At 37.9% G+C, this 22765-nt stretch overlaps 1 pseudogene; it reads left to right on the forward strand.

Annotated features, from left to right (window-relative positions):
* The first annotated feature begins 3376 nt into the window (after positions 1–3376).
* LOC131277563 (ornithine decarboxylase pseudogene) lies at positions 3377–5511 on the forward strand (annotated as a pseudogene).
* Positions 5512–22765: the final 17254 nt, after the last annotated feature.

Below are 22765 nucleotides of genomic sequence, written 5' to 3' on the forward strand. Positions count from 1 at the left end.
AGATAGAAAAAATCCAACTAGGACTTAGGGACCTGAATGACAATGCAAAATGCACAAACATATGTTTTATAGGCATCCCAGAAGGAGAAGAGAAGGGAAAGGGGAGAGAAGGTCTGTTGGAGGAAATAATGGCTGAAAACTTCCCAAATCTACTGAGAGAGATGGATGTACATGTCTAGGAAGCACAATACACCCCAAACATCATAAATCCCAACAGGCCCACCCCAAGACATATATGTGTCAAATTATCCAATGCTCAAGTCAAAGAAAAAATTCTAAAAGCAGCAAGAGAAAAGAAAACCATCACATACAAGGGAGGCTCCATAAGATTAAGTGCTGCTTTCTCATCTGAAACCATGGAGGCAAGAAGGCAGTGGTATGTTATAGTCAAGGTACTAAAAGAAAAAAAAATCCAACCAAGAATACTCTACCCAGCTAAACTTGCATTCAAAAATGATGGAGAGTTCAAAATATTCACAGATAAACAGAAATGGAAAGAGAATGCCAACAAGAACCCTGCCCTTCAAGAAATACTAAAAGGAGTTCTGCAGGAAGAAAGGAAAAAACAGGAGAGGCAGAGTTGGAGGAGAGTGTAAGAGCAACAAAAAAGACAAAAAGAGAAGGAAAAAAGCAAAATATGACAAACACAATCCAATCAAAATATGGCTAACATAAATAATTCCTTGAAAGTAATAACACTGAATGTCAATGGATTAAACTCACTTATCAAAAGATTCAGACTTGGAGATTGGATAAGGAAATATGACCCATCTATATGCTGTCTACAAGAAACACATCTTAGACCCAGGGATTCATGGAGGTTGAAAGTGAATGGTTGGAAAACAATCTTACAAGCAAACAATAACCAAAAAAGGCAGAAGTAGCTATATTAATATCAGACAAAATAGACTTTAAATGTGAAAAAATTGTGAGAGACAAAGAAGGCTACTACATATTAGTGAAAGGGACAATCTCTCAAGAAGAACGAATAATCATAAATATTTATGCTCCTAACAAGGGCACCTCCAAATACATGAGGCAAACACTGGAAAAACTAAGTGAAAGAGTAGATGCCTCTACAATTATAGTGGGAGATTTTAATACACCACTATCAACTTTGCATAGAACATCTCAAAAGAGAAACATTAAAGAAATAAAAACTTTAAACAGTATATTAGAGGAGTTGGATCTAATAGACATTTACAGATCATTACACCCGAATACAGCAGGATATACATTTTTCTCAAGTGCACATGGATCATTCTCCAAGATGGACCATATGCTAGCCACAAAGAAAGGCTCAGTGAATTCAGAAAGATCAAAATCATAAAAAATAATATCTCTGACCACAGTGGAGTGAAGCCAGATTTCACACCAAGATATGGAAATTAAACAGCATGCTCTTAGAAAAACAGTGGGTCAAAGAGGAAATCTCAAAAGAAATTAATAACTACCTTGAAACTAATGAAAATGATAACACAACATACAAAACTTATGGGATGCCACAAAAGCAGTACTGAGAGGGAAATTTATAGCCATAAATTCATACATCCAAAAAGAAGAAAGAGCAAAAATTGAAGAACTACCTGCACATTTGGTGGAATTAGTAAAAAAACAACAAAGTAACCCCACAGGAAGAAGAAAGAAAGAACAAAGATAAGAGCAGAACTAAATGAAATAGAAAATAGGAAAGCACTTGAAAAGATAAACAAAACCAAGAAGCTGGTTCTTTGAGAAGATCAATAAAATTGACAAACCCTTAGCTAGACTAACAAAGAAAAAGAGAGAGAAGATGAAAATACACAAAATAAGAAACAAGAAGGGAGATGTCACCACTGACCCCATAGAAATAAAGATTATCATGAGAGGATACTTTGAAAAACTATATTCCAACAAAAATGACAATTCAGAGGAAATGGACAAATTCCTAGAAACACATAAGCAGCCTATATTGATGAAAGAAGAAATTGATGATCTCAACAAGCCAATCACAAGTAAAGAGATAGAATCAGTCATTAAAAACCTCCCAACTAAGAAGAGCCCAGGGCCAGATGGCTTCACTGGTGAATTCTACAAAACATTCCAGAAAGAACTAACACCAATCCTGCTGAAACTCTTCCAAAAAATCAAAGCAGAAGGAACATTACGTAACTCCTTCTATGATACCAACATGATCCTAGTACCAAAGCCAAACAAAGACACCACAAGAAAGGAAAATTACAGACCAATTTCTCTAATGAACCTAGATGCAAAAATCCTTAACAAAATAGTTGCTAACTGTATTCAACAATACATTAAGCAAATTATATACCATAACCAAGTGGGATTCATCCCAGGTATGCAAGGATGGTTCAACATAAGCAAATCAATCAATGTAACCAGATTAAAGGGAAAAAAATCACGATTATATCTATAGATGCAGAAAAAGAATTGGACAAAATACAGCACCCTTTCTTGATAAAAACACTGCAAAAGACCAGAATACAAGGAAAATTTTTTAACATAATAAAGAGTATATATGAAAAACCCACAGCCAACATCTTTTACAATGGTGAAATCCTAAAATCCTTCCCTCTAAGATCAGGAACAAGACAAGGATGCCTACTCTCACCCCTTCTATTTAACATTGTCTTAGAAGTACTTGCTTGAGCACTGAGGCAAGAAGCAGATACAAAAGGCATTCAAATTGGAAAGGAAAAAGTCAAAATTTCATTATTTGCAGATGACATGATCCTATACATAGAAAACCCTAAGAGGTTTACAACAAGGCTTCTAGAACTCATAAATGAGTTTAGTGAAGTTGTGGGTTATAAGATGAATGCACAAAAATCAGTAGCATTTCTATATACAAATAATGAGCAAGCTCAGGAGGAAATCAAGAAACAAATATCATTTACAACAGTAAATTAAAAAATCAAATACCTGGGAATAAATTTAACTAAAGATGTGAAAAACTTATACACAGAGAACTACACAAGACTGTTCAAGGAAATCAAAGAAGACCTAAATAAATGGAAGAATATTCCCTGTTCATGGATAGGAAGACTAAATATTATCAAGATGTCTATCCTACCAAAACTGATCTACACATTCAATGCAATCCCAATAAAAATCAACACAGCATTCTTTAAGGAATTAGAAAAACTCACTATGAAATTTATTTGGAAAGGAAAGAGGCCCCGAATAGCTAAAGACATATTGAAAAAGAAAAATAAGTCAGGCCTCTGCAGCTCTGCCACCAACCACCCTCTGGCAGCAGTTCTGGTGCCTCCTTGGGCCAGCAGTCCTCCAGTGGGAGGGAGCAAGGTGGGCGGTGGTGGTGGCAGCATTGCGGGCTGCAGGACCTCCTCGGGGAGTGGCCCCGGCACCCAAGTGCTAGGAGAACATTTCCACTGCTGCATCAAGGGCACAAGTCTTATAATTCAGCAAGATTTGGAATTCCTGGAGAATTGCCTTCCTGAAAAGTTGAAAGAAATCTCTTTAAATTCTGTCTCTTAGTTTTCCATTTTGTTGTGTTTCAGTGGAACATCAAGAAACCATGAACAACTTCAGTAATGAGGAGTTTGACTGCCATTTCCTGATGAAGGTTTTACTGCCAAGGACATTCTGGGCCAAAAAATTAATGAAGTTTCTTCTGATGATGATAAAGATGCCTTCTATGTTGCAGACCTTGGAGACATTCTAAAGAACATCTGAGATGGTTAAAAGTTCTTCCTCGTGTCACCCCATTCTTTGCAGTCAAATGTAATGACAGTAAAGCCATAGTGAAGACCCTGGCTTCCATAGGGACAGGATTTGATTGTGCTAGTAAGACTGAAATCCAGTTGGTGCAGAGTCTCGGGGTGCCGCCAGAGAGGATAATCTACGCAAACCCTTGTAAACAAGTGTCTCAAATTAAGTATGCCGCCAATAATGGTGTTGAGATGATGACTTTTGACAGCGAGATTGAGTTGATGAAAGTGGCCAGGGCATATCCAAAGGCAAAAGTTGGTTTTGTGGATTGCCACCGATGACTCCAAAGCAGTCTGCCACCTCAGTGTTAAATTTGGAGCCACACACAAAACCAGCAGGCTTCTTTTGGAATGGGCTAAAGAGCTTGATATTGATGTCATTGATGTCAGCTTCCATGTGGGAAGTGGCTATACTGATCCTGAAACTTTTGTGCAGGCCATCTATGATGCCTGCTGTGTCTTTGACATGGGAGCTGAGGTTGGTTTCAGCCATGTATCTGCTTGATATTGGGGGTGGCTTTCCCAGATCTGATGACGTGAAGCTTAAATTTGAAGAGATAACCAGTGTCATTAATCCAGCATTAGACAAGTATTTCCCATTAGTTTCTGGAGTGAGAATCATAGCTGAACCAGGCTGATATTATGTTGCTTCAGCTTTCACACTTGCAGTGAATATCATTGCCAAAATAAATTGTATTTAAGGAACAGACAGGCTCTGATGATGAAGATGAATCAAGTGAACAAACGTTTATGTATTATGTGAATGATGGAGTATATGGATCATTTAATTGTATCCTTTATGATCATGAGCATGTAAAGCCTCTTCTGCAGAAGAGATGCAAACCAGATGAGAAGTATTACTCATCTAGCATATGGGGACCCACGTGTGATGGCCTTGATTGGATCGTTGAGCACTGTGGCCTGCCGGAAATGCACGTGGGCGACTGGATGCTGTTTGACTGGATGCTGGGGGCTTACACTGTGGCTACTGCTTCCACTTTCAATGGGTTCCAGAGGCCAACCATCTACTAGGTGATGTCAGGGCCTGCATGGCAAGTCATGCAACAAATCGAGAGCCGGGGATTTCCACCTGAAGTAGAGGAGCAAGACGCCAGTGCTCTGCCTTTTTCCTGTGCTTGGGAAAGTGGGATGAGGCACCACCCGGCCACTTGTGCTCCAGCTAGTATTAATGTGTAAATACCATTTTTGTAGCTGCTAACTGTGAGTTTACCTTGAATGGAGGGATTTGGGGGGGGGGATCATTTAACTTAATTACTGCTAGTTTTGAAATGTCCTTCTAAGAGTAGGGTTGGCACAGACACAGCGATAAGGAAGACTAGGAGATGGGGTTACACTTATCTGTGTTCCTATGGAAACTACTTGATTATTTTGTTTTATATGGATTTTTATTCACTTTCAAACATACTTCTAAGGGATGCCTCTCACCTGCTGAGAAAGCATTTGTAGCTTGTATAACCGCAGAATGGGCCAAAAGCTTAATGTTGTGACCTGTTTTAAAAATAAAAGTATCTTGAAATAAAAAAAAAGAAAAAAGGAAAACAAAATTGGAGGAATCACACTACCTGACTTCAAAACATACTACAAAGCTACAGTAGAGAAAAAAGCATGGTATTGGCACAAGGAGAGACACACAGACCAATGGAACTGAACTGAGAGCTGATAGAGATCCTCATTTATATAGTCATATAATATTCAATAAAGCCACCAAACCCTCTCAACTGGGAAAGAATGGCCTATTCAAAAACTGGTGCCTGGAGAACTGGATATCCATATGTAAAAGAATGAAAGAGGATTACCATCTCACACCTTATACAAAAATCAACTCAAAATGGATCAAAGACCTAAATATGAGAGCCAAGACCATAAAGACTTTGGAAAGCAGTATAGGGAAACATATACAAGATCTTGTAATAGGAAATGGCTTCATGAACTTCACACCAAAAGCATGAGCAGCACAAGAACAAATAGATAAATGGGACCTCCTCAAAATTAAAGCCTTCTGCACCTCAAAGGAGTTTGTCAAGAAAGTGAAAAGAGAGCCTACACAATGGGAGAAAATATTTGGTAACCATATATCTGATAGGAGACTTATAACCTCCATGTATAAAGAACTCCTATATCTTGAAAATAAAAAGATAAACAACCCATTTTAAAAATGGGGAAAAGATTTAAACAGACACTTCTCCAAAGAAGAAATACAAATGGCTGAAAAGCACATGAAAAAATTATCCAAATCTCTAGGTATCAGGGAAATGCAAATCAAAACTACAATGAGATACCATCTTACTCCCATAAGATTGGCAGCTATGAATAAAACAGAAGACTGCAAATGCTGGAGAGGATGTGGAGGAATGGGAACACACATCCACTTTTGGTGGGAATGCAGAAGGATCCAACCATTCTGGAGGACAGTTTGTCAATTTCTTAAAAAACTCGCCATAGATTTGCCATATGACCTAACAATTCCACTGCTGGGGATATACCCAATGGAACTGAAAACAAGGACAAAAACTGATATATGCACACCAATCTTCATAGCAGCATTGTTTACTATTGCCAAAAGTTGGAATCAACCCAAATGCCCATCAACAGATGAACGGATAAATAAAATGTGGTATACACATACAATGGAATACTACTCGGCTTTAAAAGCAAATACACTACAAACACACATGATAACATTGATGAATCTTGAGAACCTTATTTTGAGTGAAGCAGCCCAGACATTGAAGGACAAATACTACATGACCTCAATGGTATGAAATAAGTAAACCAAGCTGCCTCAGAGAGCTAGAGCCTGGGTGATAGACTTACAGGAAATTGGGGGGTAGAGGAAGGTTGCGAGCTGACACATACATGGGTGAAATCTATGATAAGCTGGGGTAAGTATTTGTACAAGGAAGGGATAAAATGGGGTCATAGTGTTAACCTTTGGGTGGGGCTTTGTGGTCTTGAGGGGGTTTAGGGATGGGAGGATGGGCAGTATTGCCCAAGAAATTGGGGGGAGGGTGGGGAAACATACGAACATAGAAGATTGTTCAGGTATTTGGTAGAGAGTAATGCTGAGAAAACCTTTTCAAAAATATAATAAGGAAAGTTACCTTCAAGATGCTTAAAGGGGATAATCTGACACAGGACAGGCTCCTAGGGAATATGTGAATGCTCATTTTGCCATAGTGGGTTATATCATTGGATAGAGACCCATATAATGAGAGTGAAGGTATACCCACATCCTGGGGAGGACTGAGGCCATCAAATAGAGGGAACTGTATCTCTCAAGAGAAATGGTGGTTCCCAGGGCATTAGGGCAGTTTACCATGTCAAGCCCTCAACACTATTGCAAGTATCTCTGAACATGGCCCTTCAAGCAATGAAGATTGACTGTCACTCTGGGCCCTGAGGGGAGGGGGAAGAGGTATTGAATAGATGGAACCAATGTGGGCAATAGAATTGTTTCACAAGAGTATGCAAGGATGGATATAAGACATGTAAAATTACACCAAAAATATATAGGGACTAAAATGTAAACCATAATGTAAAACATAAGATAACTAAAAATTTAGAAAATTGTATCATCTAAAATATAAACCACAATGAAAACACAGATGTTACCTTGTTTGAAAGCTATTGTCTCAATATCTGTACATCAGTTTCAGTAAATATAATATGAATATGTAAAAAGATTATTGCTGTGGAAGGGAAAAGGTTTTATGTTGGCTATGTGAGAGTACTGTATATTGTATATATGAATTACTGTGATCTAAAACTCTTGTGAATATAAGCTTAATAATTAGAAAAAAGAAAAGAAAAAGATAGAATGTAGACACTGAGGAAATGATGGAAGTAGTTGCCTTGACAATTTGCATACAGGACAACACTTACTGCAGTGATGGAAGGCAAAACATCAAAAACAAAGCTTTTGCATTTTTAAATTTTTTGATACCCCAATTTATTTTTACCATAATTTTTCCAAATTAATATGTATTCTATATCTATCCTTTAAACTCATTGCTATATTCCATTTTACTATTAAGGCAACCTGGCAATATATTGGGCTTCACTTTTCAGGAAGCTTTGGATCATCAGAGAAGTTCAACAATGGCAGCAGAGAAATACTGGTGTGGGATGTTATTGACAGGGGACACATGATTGGCAGGGAGTTCTACAGGGCATATATCCAGGGTACATAAAAATGTTTGGATATTTTCATAGTGGATATGATTAAAAACAACAACTGCGGGAGTGCTGAGTTCCTAGCCAGGGGAGCTCTATCACAATCCCTAAAGGAACAGCAACAATCCCCCAAGTGCAATGGCAAAGACCAAAAAAGAATGGAGATCCAACAATGAGCCCTTGATACTAATGACTATGCTTATGAGCCTGTGCACCTGAAATAAGAACAAGGCCTAGACCTGCAGGCTGCCTAAGAGTTATCTCCTGAGAGCCTCCATGTTGCTCAAATGTGGCCAGTCTTGAAACCAAAATCAGCATGTAAATGCATTGCCTTACCCCCAGCATGGGACATGACTCCCGGGGATGAGCCTCCCTGGTGTCGAGGGATTACTACCAAGTACCAGCTGATGATATAACTAGAAAATGACCTTGAATAAAAGGGTCAACTCGGATCAGCAGAATATCTCAGTCTACATATAATACCAGGAGTTAAAAATGCTTTTTGACCTGAATCAAGGGGGAAATGGAAAGGACAAGTGAGTTTATATGGCTATGAGTCTCCAAAAAAGAGCTGGGAGGTTATCAGAGGGTTTGCCTTTATGCACACCTCAGCAGAGTCCCAGAGACAAAGTAGATACAACCCCGGGTATTGGTTCTTCTGAGGGCTACAGAGACCCACAGGTTCTATGGTCATGGCAGATGGAGTTCAGTGCCATGTCAGTTGGCCCTTTTTTGGAGTTTGTGTTTCTGTGTGATGGAGCTGGACTCAGATGTGATCTTTTTTCACAAGCCTTTCTTGTTACTTTTACCAGAACTGTAGTTGATGCTGGGGTTTAAAATATACCCAGGGATCTGAATCTCTGGACTGACCATATGATAGCCAGGCCCTGAGCCTTAACAGACTTCAGCTCCTACACTATGATTTATTGGACTTACCTCACTCAGCTAACATGGAGTTGAAGAAGGTCAACCACACACCATGGAGTCAGGAGTGCCTACAACTGAAAGCAGGAGGATTGCATCCAGCATCCATGTGGAATCTAAGCCCCCTCTGGATATAGATGTGGAGTGGGCACAACCATTCCAAGGTCTACAGGATGCAGGAATTGAATATGGATTAGAATGGACTTACTGGTATTCTATTCATGAACTATTGTGATTAGTAATCTAAGAAAATGTGGCATTGGTGTGGAGAAAGTGGCCATGGTGGCTGCTGGGTGTGGGGAATGGGAGGAAGAGATGAGATGTTGTAGGCATTTTCAGGACTTGGAGTTGTTCTGGGTGATGCTGCAGGAACAGTTACCAGACATTGTATGTCCTCCCATGGCCTACTGAATGGGAAGTGGTTGAGTGTGGGCTATGATGTGGACCTTTGACCATGAGGTGCAGCAGTGCTCAGAGATGTATTCACCAAATGCAATGAATGTCTCATGATGATGGAGGAGATTGTTCCTATGGGGGGATGGAGTGGGCTGAGGGGGTGGGGGGTATATGGGGACCTCATATTTTTTTAATGTAACATTAAAAAAATAAAGACAAAAAAATAAACCATTGCTGTATGATAAAAAAAAAAAAGATAGTTGTTTCCAACCTCACTCCTCAAACAACCTTCATATACTGTTTATTGCAAGGATCTTGACAAGGGGATCCAGAGGCCATGCAATTCTTATCAGCTTTTCTGGTTATATCATGACCAACTCCATCAGATACTAATAATCCTCAAGGAGGTGCTGAGTTCCATCATGGTAAAATTTAAAACAGGTAAAAATACTAAATAAAGTCCTTTTTAGTGAAATCAGGCTTGTAAGAAAACTCTCTGTTAAAGTGTTAACTTAGATAAGGAAATTATTCAGGCTGCAACTCTGTAAACCCCTGCTGTCTACATAATAATGTAGTTGTGGGCTAGTTGGTGTTAATAGAATTAAACTCTTGGAGAAGGAGATAAACATAGCAACATTAGTATTCTGTTTTGTTTCCATGCTAATTCTGATTGGGCCTATTTAACCAAAATAATAAAACTAGTACAAAATTTTTATCAGGAGCCTCAACAGACTCCAGCACCTACAATCTGATTTATTGGACTTACCACACTCAGCTAAGATGGAGGTGAAGAAGGACAACCACCACACCATGGAGCCTAGAGTGATTACAACTGAAAATGGGAGGATTGCATCCAGCATCCAGGTGGAATCTGAGCCTCCTCTTGACATAAAGGTGCAATGGACACAACCAATCCAGTGTCCACATAGAAGAGGTGGCATTGGATTGGGAAAAGTGGACATAATGGACAAAGGGTATGGGGAAAGGCAGGAAGAGATGAGAGGTGGAGGCGTCTTCGGGACATGGAGCTGCCCTGGATGGTGCTTCAGAGGTAATCACCGGACATTGTAAATCCTCACAGGGCCTACATGATGGAATAGAGGAGAGTATGGGCCATGATGTGAACCAATGTATATGAGGTGCAGAGGTGCCCAAAGATGTACTTACCAAATCCAATGGATGTGTCATGATGATGGGAACGAGTGTTGTTGGGGGGGGGGAGAGGGGGAGTGGGGGGGTGGGGTTGAATGGGACCTCACATATATATTTTTAATGTAATATTATTACAAAGTCAAAAAAAAAAATTTTTTTATCAAGGTGTTAAAAGGAATTTTTGGTTTTAAATCAATAGTTTACTCCTGAACTTCAAGTCTCAGTATAGTCTTACAGAGTAGTAATCCAAGAAATGTGTGTTCTAAACTGCTAAATAAGAGCTTAACTACATTTATGCTGCTCAACTTATCTTAACTGATTGCTGATAAGTAATAAAAATGTTTCCAAGCACAAGCTTGCATGTTACAGGCAACATGGATTCCAGAAAAAATCTTAAAAACAGTAAAATCTAAGATGTGCTATGATGGAGAACTTAAAAGCAGCTATACCAAAAAAGTAAGAAAGTAAGAATTATGAGTCAATTGTAAACTGTATGTTCCTATTAATGTGTTGTAATTGTTTTGTGTTTGTTTGTTCAGTGTCAGTTTATGTTTTGATACCTCTGGATGGTGATATAAATGAATAAATAAAAATTTCTAAGAGTTCTATTCAAATGGCCAAAAATTAAATAAGTGCTTATATTAATACTTAAGTTTAAATGTTAATGGGATCTCTACAATGATAAAAAAAATGTAAGTATTAAGTAATGAAATTACTATGTCTCTTCATAAAAAAATGGTTCTTGCCTAAGTTGAAATGAATAGTTTATTTTTATTCACAAAATAAAGGATGTAAAACTTGAATAAATATTTTGAAAAGTAAAATTTTGTAGAAGTGCTAACTAAAAGTTGATACATTTGTTTAAAAAAGTGTATTTTGTCCTAAAATAAGACAGCTGGTCTTCATAAAATCAGAAAGAACATATGCAGAACAGAACTTGAATGCATGTGGTAAGTTATAAAGGGTATTGTAGTAACTTTGGGTAAGGGAATGTGTCCTGTGAAGGTAAAATTTGTCTTAAAATAATATAATTATAGTCTATATGGTTACAAATAATTATAAGAATTTTAACAAAGCATTGTTTAAATTAAGGTACTTAAATGGATAATTGCAAAAAGTCATTATTAAACAAAACCTGAATTGATAATAATAAAAGGTAATTTTATAACAAGAAAACTTGTTGGCAGCCAGCCTCCCCTGCCAACCTGCTTCTAAAAGACTATTTCTGGTATTACATGCTACTAAGTATTTAAAATGAAGAAAAGTTCATTATTTTAACAAGTTTGTTTAGTGTTGATAGTAATTATATTTTGGAAAAAGGTTGCCTGAAAAGTTTCCAAAATTGTTTTGGTAACTTATGTATGTGGGATATACGGAATGTGTTTTTATTGTTAAGGAAACAGGAAATGATTTTGTCCTAAGAAAAATGATTATTAAGAAAGAAAAAATGTGTGACACAACCTGAATGAATACTGAAAGTGTAGAAGGTTAATGGAAAAGAAATTTTTATGGTTAAAGTTAAGCAAGATTTGATGGGTCTGTCTATAAAGTTTTAAATAGTTTAGTATCAAGAAGTATACTAATGCAAAGTTAAAATTTTCTTCTTTCTCAAAGTCTCTCAAATCATTAGCCTGTTATGGTAAAAGTTTATAAAAAGTTTTCATCTTGAATAATCCGTATACAAAGAAAGTCTGTTTTATCAAAATAGCTTCTTGTGCTTTAACCTCATCATTTCCTCAGTGTTCAAAGAAAAAAAGATCTCATCTCTTTTAAAGGAAATTAATTTTCAAACCTGCTTTCTCAAAATCAAATCCTGAAAAGTAGCTTTTTGTTCCAAACTAGTTACCTTGAAAGAAAAATTAAATACTTTAGTTCATTTAATATGTTATAAATTGAATGGAAGGTCTTTAAAAGTGTTATAAAATTAACCAGATTTTTAAACCCTGTTAACTAAAGTTGTATGAGTAAAAGGTTCATATGAATGCTTAAGAGTGTATAAATTTACCAATATTTCAACATAATACTAAACAAAAGTACAATATGATTAATTATGGCTTTAATTAATATAAAAAGGTGTGTGTCATAGAAACAACTTCTTAGCATAAATTGCAGTAATACCATTGTAGTATGGAGCTGTACCAAATATTGCTAGCTTGTTGCAAAAAATTCATATCCAACTATGCCACTATCACTTTGTTTTAAAATGTGCTAAGACTTTCTTTAGTATTTCCTTAGGCAAGTGAAGCGAGCCTGCATTCTCCTACCTGTAGAAAAGTCAACAATAGACTTTTGCAGTGCCTCCCCAAGGCTGTGTATATAGCCCAACCATCTGCCCTGGCCTTGTGGCAAAGAATCTGGCTGTGCAGAAGAAATCTGTGGCTAAAAAAATGCTACTGATGACATTACGTTAATAAGTAATCCTTTTTTCAAAATTAAAAGAAACAGCAGAAACAATGGTATCTTATCTTGAGAGCCTGGGGCGGGCAGACAGTTGGGGTGGACTGTGAGGTCCCTGCCCCTCTAATGAATTCTTCAATATTGTTTAGTTGGGCAAAACAAAACTATAACCTCTGCTGTAATTGATAAAGTACAATGTTTTCTCATGTTAATGTAGTTTGTAATATGGTTGGAATACTGAAAATCTTTCATCCCTCACTTAGCTCAAATATTACAACCATTGTATGTATTAATAGGGAAAAGTCCTTCATGGAAGTAGGAAAACCTCCAGCAAGCTGCTTTAAATAATAATAAAAGGAAAGTAAACTGTGGACATTAACTTAGCCTATGAATTGGACATGGCAAGCACCAATATTGGCTTTGGGTGGAGTTTGTGGCAAAAGCAAAATTCTAAACAAGTATCCCTTGGATTTTAATCACAATTCTGGAAAGAGACCAAAAGTGCAATATAAAAAAGCAATTGTATGCAGCATGGGAGGTCCTGCTAAAAGTGAAAGATTTAAACCAATAGTGTCTGGTTACTCTAAAGACTGCCATCCCTATCCAGGGGTGTATTGCAAATACTAAAAGCAAGACAGAAATGATAGACTGTTGTAAATCACCCTCAGATTATGAAAAAGCACCTGGGATACCTGCTAGTAGTAACAGGTGGCTGTCATGTCCCTGCCCACTCCACTAACACCCCTTTTAGGACTGTTGACACAGATGCCTTTGTAAAGATCCAGGGCCCTACCACTGAAACCTGAGAAAAGGAAAAATTGGCTCCACTGTAAAGGTGAATATCAATGAAGAAACTGTAGTGATGGCCAGAAGAAGAAAAGGCATCTGGATACCTGTGAGAATGATGTGGAATTTGGCAGTCATTTCCTGAAAGTCAGTTATTGCTACATATGGCACAAGAATTCTTGAAATGGACTAGATGCTTTCTTTTACTGCTTATTATAAGCATTTTGGGGATGATTGGCATCATTACAGTTGCTGCTATTGCTGTAATAACTTTACATGAAAGTATGAACAGAACAATATGTACATAACTGGCATAAAAATGCTAGTGATTTGTGCCATAGTCAAGAGCATATAGATTCTGGGCAGTTAAATAATTGAGTTAATGATTTGAAATCAGCTATGTTACATATTAGAAATCAATTGTATAATTTGAATTTGTTAAGGGGGTTGAGATGTGGTTGGAATGAAAGTAATTTCTGTTTAACTCTGCTTGCATATAATACATCAAATATAGTATGGAAAAAGTAAGAATCATTTATTAGGCCATAAAAGTAATATCTCTCTGGAAATAATTGAATTACAAAGGAAAATATTAGAGATGTCTCATAATCAAATTCATGTAGCAAATGATAAGGATATTTTCTCAGGTATGATTTCACATATTACAAAATTTAACCCAGTTTAATTGGTGGAAAGCACAGCATTTCCTGTCAGCTTTAGGAATAGGGCTCAACATATTTGTTCTATTGCTCATGATTCTTGCCTGTGCCAGACAGTGCTTTCAAAGAAAATTGCAAAGTGTAACAGCCATGGGACATGCAAATAATCTGGTGCTAGCTGAAGCACTTCAATAATCTCCCCAAGTCAAAGAGCTTGGCGGGTAGTCAATGATGAGTAAGACTTTCGAGAGGAGGGCAACCTAAGACAGGCATGGTCACCTCAAGTAAAACAAAAGGGGGGGGAGGTGGACTTGGTCCACTGGTTAGGGTGTCCGTCTATTACAAGGGAGGTCTGAAGTTCAAGTTCCGGGCCTCCTTGACCCTGTGGAGCTGGCCCATGTGCAGTGCTGATGTGTGCAAGGAGTGCCGTGCCTTGCAGGGGTATCCCCCACATAGGGCAGCCCCATGTGCAAGGAGTGCACCCCATAAGGAGAGCCACCCAGTGTGAAAGAAAGTACAGCCTGCCCAGAAATGGTGCCACACACATGGAGAGCTGACACAACAAGATGACACAACAGAAAGAAACACAGATTCCTGATGCCACTGACAACAACAGAAGTGGACAAAGAAGATGCAGCAAATAGACACTGAGAACAGACAACTGGGTGGGAGAAGGGGAGAGAAATAAATAACTAAACAAACAAACAAAACAAAAAGGGAAAGTTTGGAAACTGAGGCACAGGGGTCTCACAAGGAGAGACATGCTGTTTCCATGGCTATGCTTGCAACCTAAGGAATTCAGTAATAAATAGTTCCCAGCAAACAGGAGGAAGCTGTTAAAGGCTGAAAGATGAACACATACCTTTTGTAGTAAATTGAACACTTAGACTTTGTACCTTGAGATACGATTTTTTGAATTCCTTAGACTATGAGTAATGCTGATAGTTAACTGCATGTTGCTGCTTGTTCTCATGTAGACTGAGGTATATATAGAGCCCCTTGTAAACAATAAAGTTGTCTGATGAGTCTCTACTCATGGACCCCCTGATCCCAGCTTTCTCACTTTCTTCCTCTTTCTTTCATTCTTCTTTTTCTTCCATTCCTGATACCCTTCAGGCTCAAATCTCCAACACTCCCCATGTCTCCAGTGATGGCTTTTAATAGTTTTATTTTGATTTTCATAAACTTGAAATGATAAGTTTAATTGTAATTGGGTATAAGGTTAAAGTTGGAGGTGGTAGAGATTGTATAAAGTCCATTTAAAGATGTTTAAAGGGTCCTTTTTGCAAGGTATTTGACACCTCTTGAACTTTCAGTTTTACAAGTGTTGTGAAGTTGACAGATGGAGCAAGGTAAATATGCTAACCTTCTCATTTAAAGTTTGTTTGTTTGTTTATTTATTTGTTGTTGTTGAAGTTAAAAAAAGCACCAGAAGAATACAATGTAAATGACCAGGCAACTTGGTTATTTTGTGGAATGGAGCATTTTATAAAGAATAACTTGACTGACTAATAAGACCTCACTCTTGTACAATACCTTACAAATCTGCACCAGTGCCTGTCATGAGCAGTAAAGATCTTGACAACTCTCTAAGAACTTCATATAATTTCTGAAATGTTTATATGAATAACTTTTTTGCCCACTCAAATTTAACCAACAGAAAATTAGATAATTCTTTTTAATTTGACAACACATCCCATGCAAGTCCCAACATATCAAATAATCCTAACAACTTTTAAAATTTTTCTTCTATTAAGGTAAAAAATTAACAATTTTTTTCAGAGTCACGGGCCCAAAGGGTATCAGGAATGAAAGAAAAAGAGAGATTGGGATCAGGGGATCTGAGAGCATTGAAGCCTCAAGCTCATCAGACAAATTTATTAATCTCAGGGGCCTCTTTATATACCCCAAGCAATCGTGAGAACCAGCAACTTTTCTTGCTAACTATTCCCATTACTTCAACCTGTGTAACACAATGGATCAAAATCTATGATTATAAATCAAAGTTCAAAATTTCAGTGTTCTATTATATTGTTGAGAAAACATAGCCATAAATCTTGTTGCCCAGGTTGTTCCATTCTACCTAGTCCTCATTCCACCTGAATGTACACATCTCCTGCTAGATTTATGACCTGCATGTATAGCTATGGAGACAGCATGACTCAGTGGTCAAGGAAGTAACTTGCTTCCATGGAAACAACATACCTTTGTTTCCCACAATTTTTTTATTTTCTGGGACCCCTGTAGAAATCTTTGATCAAGGAGACATACTTAGGATTTGGTTGAGGGAATGCAAGATGTCAAAATTGCCAGGAGGTTTGTAATGTATATGAAATAAGATCATAGGTCACCATGAACAAGACTCAGCTCCTTATTTAACCAAAGTGACAACAAAAAATTAAAACAATATTCTGGCAGTAGTATGATCCTTTACAAAAATAGATATATAAAAGGGAGATGAGGGGAAGCAGATGTGCCTCAAGTCATAGGGCTTCCACCTACCATGTAGGAGGACCTGGGTTTGAAACCTGGGACCTCCTGGTGAAAAATAAGAAGAGGAAGCATGCCCCACATGATGAGCCAGTGACACAGTGAGTCAGTGCCTGTAGAGTGAGCCAGTACCCATGGAAGTGAGTACCACAGCAAGATGATGATGCAACAAAAGAATGATGAAGGGGAGAGTCAAAGTGAAGCACAGTGGAGACCAGGAACAGAGGTGGCACAATTGACATCAAACCTCTCTCCACATCAGTGGTCCCCAGGAACAAATACTGTTGAGTCCTAGAGGAGAAAAACATGAGAAGAGAAAACCAAAAGAGAAATAGATGCAGAAGATCACACAGTAAATGTACATACACAGCAAAAATAGCAGAGTGGAGAGGAAGATGATTAAATAAATAAATATTTTTTTAAAAAAGGAAGATGACTTGATTCTCTTAAAAAATGCATTCATATTAAAGACTACATGCAGGGCAGTGAATTGTTGTGATAAGAAACATAATAAATTCCTTCTAGGCCAAATACTCATAAGGCAAATAAAACTTCTTTCAATCACCTACTGAAAGCAGAACAATAATCCCAGAAAATGCTGTCATTTTAATGGGAAAAACCAAATTTCAAATTTGCATGCATATGCTGTTTATAAAAATCTTATTGGAAAACCCATTATGTCTTATCCAGCAATAACCATGAAAAACAAAATTCTTTTTCTGCAAATCCTTTGCAACTTTCCTATTCTTTCAGGTTTTATCCTGTATTTTTTCTCTTTAAAATTTTTCAATAGCCAATGATTTTGCTTTAAGAAAGAACTATTCTCTTATTTTTCTCTACAAAACCATATCCTGCATACCATGTGTATTAGTCAGCCAAAGGGGTGCTGATGCAAAATACCAGAAACTGGTTGGCTTTTATAAAAGGTATTTATTTGGGGTAGGAGCTTGCAGATACCAGGCCATAAGCATAAGTTAATTTCATCCCCAAAGTGTATTTGGAGCAAGATGGCTGCTGATGGCTGCAAGGGTTCAGGCTTCCTGGGTTCCTCCCTTTCAGAGTCTTGCTTCTCTCTGGGTTCAAGGCTCCTTTCTTCCAAGGGCTTGCTTCTTCCTGGGCTCAGCATTCCTCTCTTCCCTGTGCTGGCTTCTCTTTTCTCTGTGAGTTTACTTCCCAGGGCTCCTGCTTAAGGATTCAGCATCAAACTCCAACATAAAAACCCTCATGAGGGAAACAAAGGCATGTTGTTTCCATGGAAGCAAGCTACTTCCTTGACCACTGAGTCATGCTGTCTCCATAGCTATACGCACAGATCATAAATCTAGCAAGGAGATGTGTACATTCAGGTGGAATGAGGACTAGGTAGAATGGAACAACCTGGGCAACAAGATTTATGGCTATGTTTTCTCAACAATATAATAGAACATTGAAATTTTGTACTTTGAATAATAATCATAGCATTTGTGTTACACAAGTTAAGGTAATGTGTTACACAAGTTAAGGTAATGGGAATAGTTAGCAAGAATAGTTGCTCGTTCTCACGATTGCTTGGGGTATATAAAGAAATCCCTGAGATTAATAAACTTGTCTGATGAGCTTGAGGCTTCAATGCTCTCACATCCCCTGATCCCAATCTCTCTTTGTCTTTCACTCCCAATACCCTTCGGGTCCACAACTCTGACTTCTGGCACCCAATGTGGGGCCCAAAGCAGTGACTGCAGCAGAGATTCTTCCATGGCAGTATTGGGAACATGGAAACTGAAAACCTTCCTGAAAGGTTGAGGTGTCCATTGAAAGGTGACTCAAGTCTGACACTACAGTGGTGAGAATCTTAAATTAATTTTGTTTTCTGCTAGCATCAGAGTATGGGGAATCAACCAGGATGTCTGGAAGAATATTCAGAGGACTAAAATCTCTTTTAAATACTGTTGGAGTCTCAGTGAAAACTGCTGATTTACTTGAATTTTTGCTCTAGTACAAAAACACTGTTATTGGTTTCAGCCACAAGGAAAAAATCTTTTAAATCTTAAACAGTGGAAACAGGTAATGAAGGTGCTACATAGAGCATACCAAAAAGGAGAGACTATATCACTGTTGGTGTGGGCTTTAGGGCAACAGATTGCAGCAGCCTTAGATCCGCTGCAGTCTGAAGCAGAGGAGGAAGAAATTACCATTTTTTCCAGGGAGTCCCATGACACGGGCCATCAGAGTGAGGACAGGGAGGAAATAGAGGACAAGGACAAGGATGAGCCCCACAATGAGAAAGAAACTAACCCCTTTCTGCCTAAGCAGGTGTCTAAATTGAATATTTCTAAAGCCAGCATTTACCCTAATTTGTGTAATGTAGCCCCTACAGTCTCACCAGTTACAATGCCGACAGCCCCGGGAATATTTACTGATGCCATTGACGCCAAGCCCTACACTAACAACGTGTTTGTACCAAATCCAGTTCCAACTACTCCCTTAATGCATTGTTTGCTGCAAGGATCTTGACAGGGGGATCCTGAAGGAATGCAATTACTAACAGCTTTCCCGGTAAATATTCAACAAGTTTCCCCAGAGGCAAACAACCCTCAAGGAGGATATAATTTTCATCATGAACCCCTGCCACTTTAAATTCTGCAAGAACTTAAACAAGCCTGTGCACAATTTGGAACTAATAGTCCTTACGCTTTTGGCTTAGTGCAGGGGCTGACTCAAGCTGACCAACTTATCCCCTGGGATTGGGACATGCTGGCTAGAACTGTTCTAAGCTCGGCTGAGTTTTTGCAATTTAAACCTGGTGGACAGATGAAGCCAATATGATTGCGCACTGTAACGCAGTACAGAATCCTCCCATTCTTACTGCTGCTGAACAATTATTGGGTATTGGTGATTGGTCTGGAATTCAAAGACAGCTCCAATACAACGATCAGGCCATAACACAAGTGTGCAATTCATGTTTGGCAGCTTGGAAACGGATTTGTGTACCTGGAAAACCTACTCAATCTTTTGCCAAAGTGATCCAGGGAGTTAACCATATGTGGAATTTGTAGCCCAATTAACTGACATTTTGATTCAAACAATTGAGATACCAGAAGCAAGAGAGTTAATTTTGTTAACGTTTGCTTTTGATCAGGCTAACAGTGAATGTAAAAAGGTGGTCTTGGCCGTAGCCTTTAAAGGTAGCTTGAAGGAGGACAGAAAGAAAGGAAATTGTTTTGAATGTGGGAAGCCTAGTCACTATCAGAAAGAATGTAGATCTTTCTAGCCCTAGAACATTGTCTGTAGAGGCTGAAAAAGAACTGGCATTGATAGAGGATCAAATCTCTCAAGGGCAATTAACACAAATAGAACCTGACAAATCTGTTGATTTATTTTCTCAACCCCTTAATCTCCTACAGCTTTATTTTGGCAAGAAGGTATACTGGAATGGGCTTTTGGGTTTTTTTTAACCTAATAATAAACAAAAGAGATTGCAGACATATCTCCAAAAAATTATTTCCATCCCAGCAAAAGGCTGTGTTAGATTGTTACAATTAAAGTGGTCTGATCCAGACAGGATTATTTGTGATCTTTCTCATGAAGAAATTCAGCACTTATATAACTAATCCTCAATGGCAAATTGCTATTAGTAATTTTCAAGGCATTATTGATAATCATTATTCTACTTCTAAATTGTTAACGTTCTTATGAAGAACCACTTGGATTTTACCAAAAAATGTGAAAACCGTTCCTATTGAAAATGCATGTACAGTATTTACTGATGATAGTAGTAATGGAAAAGCATCATATGTTACCTCTTAAAAGGAACAGGTTTGGCAGACTCCTTATTCATCTGCTCAACTCACAGAGCTTTCAGTCATCATTAAGATTTTACAAACGTTTCAGGAGCCCTTGAATATTGTCTCTGATTCTGAATATGTGTGTTTAACTGTAGCTCATATTGAAACAGCTCATATTTTTTATTACCGATGAATTGTCTCAACTCTTTGCTGACCTTACCAAGCCCTCATTCGACAAAGAAGCCAGTCCATATATATTACTCATATCTGGTCTCCTTCTTCCCTTCCTGGTCCTCTAGCTACCCAAAATGCCCAAGATGATCTGTTAGTGGGATGTTTGCAGGATGCAACTAAATATCATGCATTAATTATATTAATACTAAGGGACTTAGACATAAATTTCCTCAATCGACAAAACATCAAGGTCAAGAGATTATTCACACCCATCCCACCTGTGGACCTTTGGCCACAGTGCCTTTTCAGGCTGAAACTAATCCCAGAGGCCTGGCTCCTAATCAACTGTGGCAGATGGATGTTACTCACATACCATCATTTGGTAAATTACAATATGTCCATGTCTGTACTGACACTCTCATTTTTTCTGGGCTACTGCACAAAGTGGTGAATGTTTTCATCACGTTCATTCCCATTTGTGATCTGCTTTTGCTGTGATGGGATGCCCCTTGAAAATTAAAACTGATAATGGCCCGTCTTACACCAGTAAGCCTTTTGCTTCCTTTTGTTCTATGTATGCTGTTGAGCATGTTACTAGTATTCCTTACAATCCTACAGGTCAAGCCATAGTTGAACACAGCCATCATACCCTAAAAACTATGCTTTTAAAACAAAAAGGGGGAGATGATAGTATTATAACACCAAAAGATCAATTATTATTATTATTATTATTATTTACTTCAAATTTTCTTAATGTTTATAATTCACTGACACCTGCAGAATGTCACTTTGGAAAATGTCAAACATCTACAGTGGACACTGGAAATGAAGATCAACCAATATTCTGGAAAGATATTTTAAGCAATGAATGGAAAAACGGCAGGATTAAAGTATGGGGGCGAGGCTATGCTCTTGTATTTCATAAAATGGAGAGCAAATTTGGCTACCTGTGAAAAGGATTAAACCATGGAATGAAGAGATGGGGTCTCCTACAACTTCTGATGATGGTGATCATAAGTAATGAGGAAGCCATGGGTAATTACACCTATTGGGTCTATATACCTAACCCCCCATTACTCAAAGTGTTAACCTGGAAAGATCCATCCTTGCCTATTTATCTGAATAAGACCCATATATTCCCTGGACCAATTGATGATAGGTTGCCAGTTAAGTCCCATGAGGAAGGATGAAGAATCTATAATCTCATATTACCGTTTGATTCTCGACCCCTATGCATTGGTAACCATCCTCCATGTATGTATGTTAAAAATTGGACTATGATTATCTTCAAAAATAATAATACTAAATATTTAGTGACGTTATTTCCTTCTTATAATTATATGGTGACTAAAAAACCTACCTATAACTGTCTGCAAAGAGATATTGGGGATAAAGAAGGATGGCAAGAATGCCATATAGGAAGAGGATCTGTCGTTTTTAATGATTCCTATGGAATAGTGTGGGAAAGTGCCCCTATGAGGAGTTCCACCAAATATAATGGCAGATTTATTTGGTATGGTCTAAATAGTAAAGAACAGCCAATTAGTAATATGCAATATCCGTTTCATGAATCCCTTGAATTGGATGAAAAAATAATTTTTACCAAAAATAATAGTGTTTGGAAATATAAAGGAAAAGGGATCCCTTCTCCATGGTGTAATATTACATCTATGCATAGTCAAAAGAATTTGTGGAAAGGTTTTCTGGGAATAGCACTTACTATAGAATGGATTGGGAATAATAGAATGGTCAATATTTGTGTTTAGACCAAACTCATCATTTTCAATCTTGTGTAAGAGATCCTTATGTGTTTGTGGTTGGAAAACTAACTATAACTGAGAATGCTCTGTTTTATAAAAGTGGGGTGTTGTATACCTGTTTGTCTGAGAATATTTTACAGAATGGAGATTTCATTACAATGTCTTGAAGGTGGTGGGGAGTGTGGATTCCAGTGCGGCTGAACCGAATTTGGCAATCATCACCTGAGAGTCAACTGCTGTTCCATATGGCTCAAGAAATCCTGAAGCGCTCAAAGTGATTTGTGGGACTGTCAGTAGCTGGCATATTGGGACTGATTGGTGTTATTGCAGCTGCTGCT

Source organism: Dasypus novemcinctus, unplaced genomic scaffold (assembly GCF_030445035.2).
Source record: "Dasypus novemcinctus isolate mDasNov1 unplaced genomic scaffold, mDasNov1.1.hap2 scaffold_151, whole genome shotgun sequence".
Taxonomy (NCBI): domain Eukaryota; kingdom Metazoa; phylum Chordata; class Mammalia; order Cingulata; family Dasypodidae; genus Dasypus; species Dasypus novemcinctus.